General features: G+C 50.9%; 1 long non-coding RNA gene across 1 annotated transcript; it reads left to right on the top strand.

Annotated features, from left to right (window-relative positions):
• Window positions 1-867: 867 nt before the first annotated feature.
• LOC113223674 lies at window positions 868-3197 on the top strand. The gene is made up of 3 exons (XR_003308832.1): window positions 868-1008; window positions 1181-1318; window positions 2877-3197. It is a non-coding gene; the product is annotated as an uncharacterized LOC113223674 (long non-coding RNA).
• Window positions 3198-5396: the final 2199 nt, after the last annotated feature.

Raw genomic sequence — 5396 nt, forward strand, 5'->3', positions numbered from 1 at the left:
GGGCATTGGCCAGTGTTCCCACTTCACAGTTAAGCTGAGCCAGGTCCTGAGAGGTTGGGAGGAAGAGTCAGGCTCAGTTCACTGCCTCGACTCTCTCCTCAGTCCAGAGACCCACTCTGAACCATTCCCAGCGCTGTCTCCTGCATCTTCTAGTTGTGACCTCCCACAGTTTCCCAGCTCTGAAATCAAAGTTCAGGGCTGTCTGCTTTTTTTTTCTACCCAAATCCTGTTGGGGATAGTTTGGACCCACCAATACCCTGTTGATCCCTCTGAGCCCTGCATTTTGTTTACTACATAAATATGCACTGTTCAGAAAACAAACAACAAAAAGGGAAGCAATTCTGTTTACTAGACTTTTTTGTTTGTTTGTTTGAGACAGGGTCTCTCTTTGTTGCCCAGGCTTGAAGGCAGTGGTGTGGTCATGGCTCATTGCAGCCTCTTCCTCCCAGGCTCAAGCCATCCTCTCATCTAAGCCTCGGGAGTAGCTAGGACTACAGATGCCTGCCACCATGCCCGGCTAATTTTTTTCATGTTTTGTAGAGATGAGTCTGGTTAGGTTGCCCAGGGTGGCTGGCTGGATATTTGAGCCAAGGAAACCAGCGGATCTCATAACCTCACAGGGACCACATGTCCTTGAATGATGGACAGCCACCATTTCTGTCCTATCTGTCTACCTTATGTGGGTTTGACAGGCCTCTCCAGGCCTGGATCTGAGTCTAAGGCAGGGCTCAAGCGATGCAGGCCGCTGGGCCACCGGAAGTCACCATGGAGCGCTTCTCCACGGAGCTCCAGCGGCTGCGGGGTCCGGCGGCGCCCTCGGTTCATGCTGGCAGCGCCACCAAGCGGCCAGCTGGGAAAGAGCGGCCACCTCACTCCGAGGAAGCGGGAGGCGGAGGGAGTGGGGAGAGCCCCGCGTGGGTCGCGGTCCGGTGGACACCATCCCGGCGGGGAGGAGCCTTCCCACGAGGACAGATGGCGACACACAAGCTGCGTGGCTTCTGTTGTGACGTAGGCGTTCCCTCCTCGAGTGGGGTCTGTGGCTGGGGCTGTGTCTGGGGGACTGGGAGACTCTCCCATGAGGTGTCTGTGTCTGGAGCGCATTCGCGGGCAGGTGGGGCCGCCGAGTTCCCAACCCGTGACTGCACCTCCACCTCTGCCGGCCCTACCCCTGCCCTTCCAGCCAGGCCGTGCAGTCACCAGAGGTGGGATCCGGGCTCAGCTCGGCCGCGTCTGAACTTCTTGTCATCTGGGAAACGGGGGGCAGAGAGACATCCCAGGTTGAAAGCAAAACCTTCTTGCTGCAAGCCGTGTCATGAAGGTAGGTCAGAGGCCAAAAGCCTTTGCCTGAAATTTACGGCCCCGCAGTCTGGCCTTAGTCTCCTCTTCCAATTTTATTTATTTATGTTTTTAGAGACGGGTCTCACTCTGTCACCCAGGCTGGAGTGCAGGGGGGCGATTATAACTCACTGCAGCCTCGAACTCCGAACTCCTAGTGATCCACCTCAGCCTCTGGCGAAGCTGGGACCCCAAGCCAGCGCCACCTGCCCAGCCAAGTTTTGAAAGTTTTTGCAGAAACCAAGGTCTCACTGTATTGTCCAGGCTGGTCTCAAATTCCTGCTTCAAGGGATCCTCAAGTACTGGTATTACAGTTATGAGCCACCAAGCCTGGCCTCCTCTTCCAGCCTCAACTCCAACTAATTTCTTGTTTGTTTGTTTGTTTGTTTGAGACAGAGTTTTGCTTTGTCACCCAGGCTGGAGTGCAGTGGCACGATCTTGGCACACTGCAACCTCCGCCTCCTGGGTTCAAGCGACTCTTCTGCCTCAGTCTCCCAAATAACTGGAACTACAGGAGCACACTACCATCCCTGGCTAATTTTTATATTTTTAGTAGAAATGGGGTTTCACCATGTTGGCCAGGCTGGTCTGGAACTCCTGACCTCATGATCCGCTTGCCTCGGCCTCCCAAAGTGCTGGGATTACAGGCGTGAGCCACTGTGCCCGGCAGACTCCAACTACTTTTTACTCAGCCAGAGGGGCTCACTGTTCCTCCAGAATGTCTCCATGGTTTCCCACTTGCACACGATCTGTGGTGCCATTTCCTTGGCCTGGAAGTCATCTCCCCCAGCTCACCCTGAGATACATACAAATGCTCATATTGGATGTGTAGATGTGGCCTGTTATTATCTTAATGCTTTTTAATTATATGTGCTCTTCTATACAGAAAAAAGTGTAAAAAAGTATCACCCACTTTCCTGAATTATTCCACTACCCGTATATAACTTTTGTGTATGTATATATGTGTGTGTATATATATATAAAAGATATGGATCTCTCTCTCTCTCTCTATATATATATATATAGAGAGAGAGACAGGGTCTGGCTATATTGCCCAGGCTGATCTTGAACTGCTGGCCTCAAGTGATCTGCCTTCCTTGGCCTCCCAGAGTGCTGGGATTACTCATGAACCACTGCACCATGCCCCTCTTGCTAATTTTTAATTGACATATTACTTAGACTTAAAAACATTTTTCTGTGCAAATACATATACGTATTTTACAAAAATAGGACCACATGTGCTAACCATCTTTTAGTGTGAAGAGGTTATGCCTCTATAGACGGTTACTGAGCTTCTCGAACGTGGAACCTCCTACTCATCCCTCATAGTGCAGCCCATGCCACTCCACCCTGGAGGTCTCTGTGACTCACACAGGCAGTGTTTACTGTACTCTCACCTGGCTGTGGATGATACCTTGACCACCCTTTAATTTCGGAGCTTATTTTCTTATATTTGGCTGTTGGTTTACGCATCTGAACTCTCCACTTGATTGGAACTCATGGCACCATCAGGCCCAGCTAATTTTTAATTTTTTTTGTAGAGATGGGGTTTAGCGGTGCTGCCCAAGCTGGTCTTGAACTCCTGAGCTCAAGCAATCCACCTGCCTCGGCCTCCCAAACTGCTGAGATTACAAGCATGAGCTACCGTGCCTAGGCGCCGCTATCTTCTGAAAGAGCAGAATGCATTGTTTCCTCTCTAGGGTTTGCAGGTTTGAAAAGATGGGGTTTTGCATCATGCACCTAACACTCTTCTTCCCAGAAGCTCTCTGCAGAACAAGGAAGTTTTAAGAAGACTAGGTGCCTTTAGCCTATTTTCTGGAATCTCAAACCTGGTAATCCATTATTTATTCAATAAATATTGATTGAGCACCTACTATGTGCCAGATACTAAGTTCAGAGAGTATAATAGTGAACAAAACAGAAATCCTTGCCTTCTATGGGGCGTACATTTTACTGGAGGCTTTCAGACAATAAACAAACTACATACTTAAAATATATAGTATGTTAGACGGTGTTGAGTGTTTGCAAAAAAATAAAGTGGAAGGGACAGTCCTATCCTTAGACCTGGGCAAGAGGGACCCTCGCCCCAAGTTGCACCCTTCTCTAAGTCCCTCCAGGGCAAGGAGTCGGCCAGGACAAGGGGATGTGGCCCCTGGGAGCCCAGGATCCTTCTCTAGGTTTCACTCTGGTTATCCAAGACCTCAAGAGTTCCTGCTCAAATGGCACTGAACCCATGTTCGGGGCTTGTACGTGTTCCCACAGGTCTGACCCTGAGAGGGTGGAATGTACCTGTATGCCAAAAGTACGGTTACGAGGTGACTGTTTCCTGGGGATGTAGCTGGGATGTTCAAATGTATGACTGAGGTGCAGGATGGAAATGGGGGTGGGAAGAGAAAGGGGATGAACCATCATTTTTACTCTTTTTTTTTTTTTGAGACAGAGTTTCGCTCTGTCACTCAGGCTGGAGTGCAGTGGGGTGATCTCGGTTCACTGCGGCCTCCGCCTCCCAGGTTCAAGTGGCTCTCCTGCCTCAGCCTCCTGAGTAGCCAGGGTTACAGGCACATGCCACCACGCCTTCTAATGTTTTGCATTTTTAGTAGAGAGGGGGTTTCACCATGTTGTCCAGGCTCACCTCAAACTCCTGACCTCAGGTGATCCACCCACCTCAGCTTCCCAAAGTGCTGGGATTACAGGGATGAGCCACTGTGCCCAGCCCATTTTTATTCTTTTTCCAGGCTCTCCAAACGTTAGGGACAGGCCTGGGAAGCTAGGCATGGAGACTGGGGGGTGGGGTGTCACTGCAGTTTTAAATACAATGGGCAGGGAAGGTGACATTTTCCTAAAGAAGAGGAAAGGCGTGGTATGTGTGGATATCACTGAAAGCGCCCTCCAGGCAGAGGAAAAGTGAGTACGAAGGTTCGGAGGCAGCTGTGTGCCTGGGATGACCAGAAAAGTAAACCTGGGTACTCCCCAGGTGCCATGGCCCAAGGGGACCTGCCAGATTTGTGTTTGTGCAGAACTTAAAAGAAATAGGCCCTTGATCAATATCGGATTGAAGGAATGAACGGTTCCACCTCCAGGAGGAGCCACTCCCAGCAGCACACAGCTGCCTCTTCTTCCCGGCTCTGTGCCAAGGGGTATTTCAGCTTTGCTTTGATCCTGATGGCCAGGCACTGCTATTCTTCAGGCCAGGATTTCCCCAAGCCTTGCTGTTTTTTTTTTTTTTTTTTGAGGCGGAGTCTCGCTCTGTCGCCCAGGCTGGAGTGCAGTGGCCGGATCTCAGCTCACTGCAAGCTCCGCCTCCCGGGTTCCCGCCATTCTCCTGCCTCAGCCTCCGAGTAGCTGGGACTACAGGCGCCGCCGCCTCGCCCGGCTAGTTTTTTGTATTTTTTAGTAGAGACGGGGTTTCACCGTGTTAGCCAGGATGGTCTCGATCTCCTGACCTCGTGATCCGCCCACCTCGGCCTCCCAAAGTGATGGGATTACAGGCTTGAGCCACCGCGCCTTAGTTCCCTTGAAACGGCCTCCTTATCACTTCCACCTTCCTGTTTTCATCTCCCGTTCCTCAGCACCCTCTGTCTCCCCACAGTGTCCCCAAAACGCTGCCTGCATGCCCATTGGTCCTAGCCTGGGAGCTTCTCAGGGACGCCTGAGCGGGACGTGGCTGCAGACAGAGCTGAGAGGGTGGCCTCGGGTGGGTGGTGGCAGTCTCCTGGCTGTGGGGGCAGAAGTGGGGGCCTGGGAGGTGGCAGGCAGCTCAGGCCTAAGGAAGGACGGAGTCAGAGCTCGGAGATGTGACCTGAAAGGGCTCAGCCCGCGGGAAGGAGTCTGGGGATTTACCCAGATAAATATCAAATTATTAGGTCAAAATTGAACTGTAAATAGGTACTGGGAGATGTAAACAGAATTCAGAAATCATTTTTGCCTTGGTGGTATTTTTTGATCCTGACAAATTTAGACTTTTCTTTAACAGTCTCATGGATGATGTCAGAGAGAAATAAATATTTAAGCTCACGAAAGTTGGGAAGTTGAATAGAAAATTTCCCCCACAAGAGGCTAGG

Source organism: Piliocolobus tephrosceles, chromosome 10 (genome assembly GCF_002776525.5).
Source record: "Piliocolobus tephrosceles isolate RC106 chromosome 10, ASM277652v3, whole genome shotgun sequence".
Classification (NCBI taxonomy): domain Eukaryota; kingdom Metazoa; phylum Chordata; class Mammalia; order Primates; family Cercopithecidae; genus Piliocolobus; species Piliocolobus tephrosceles.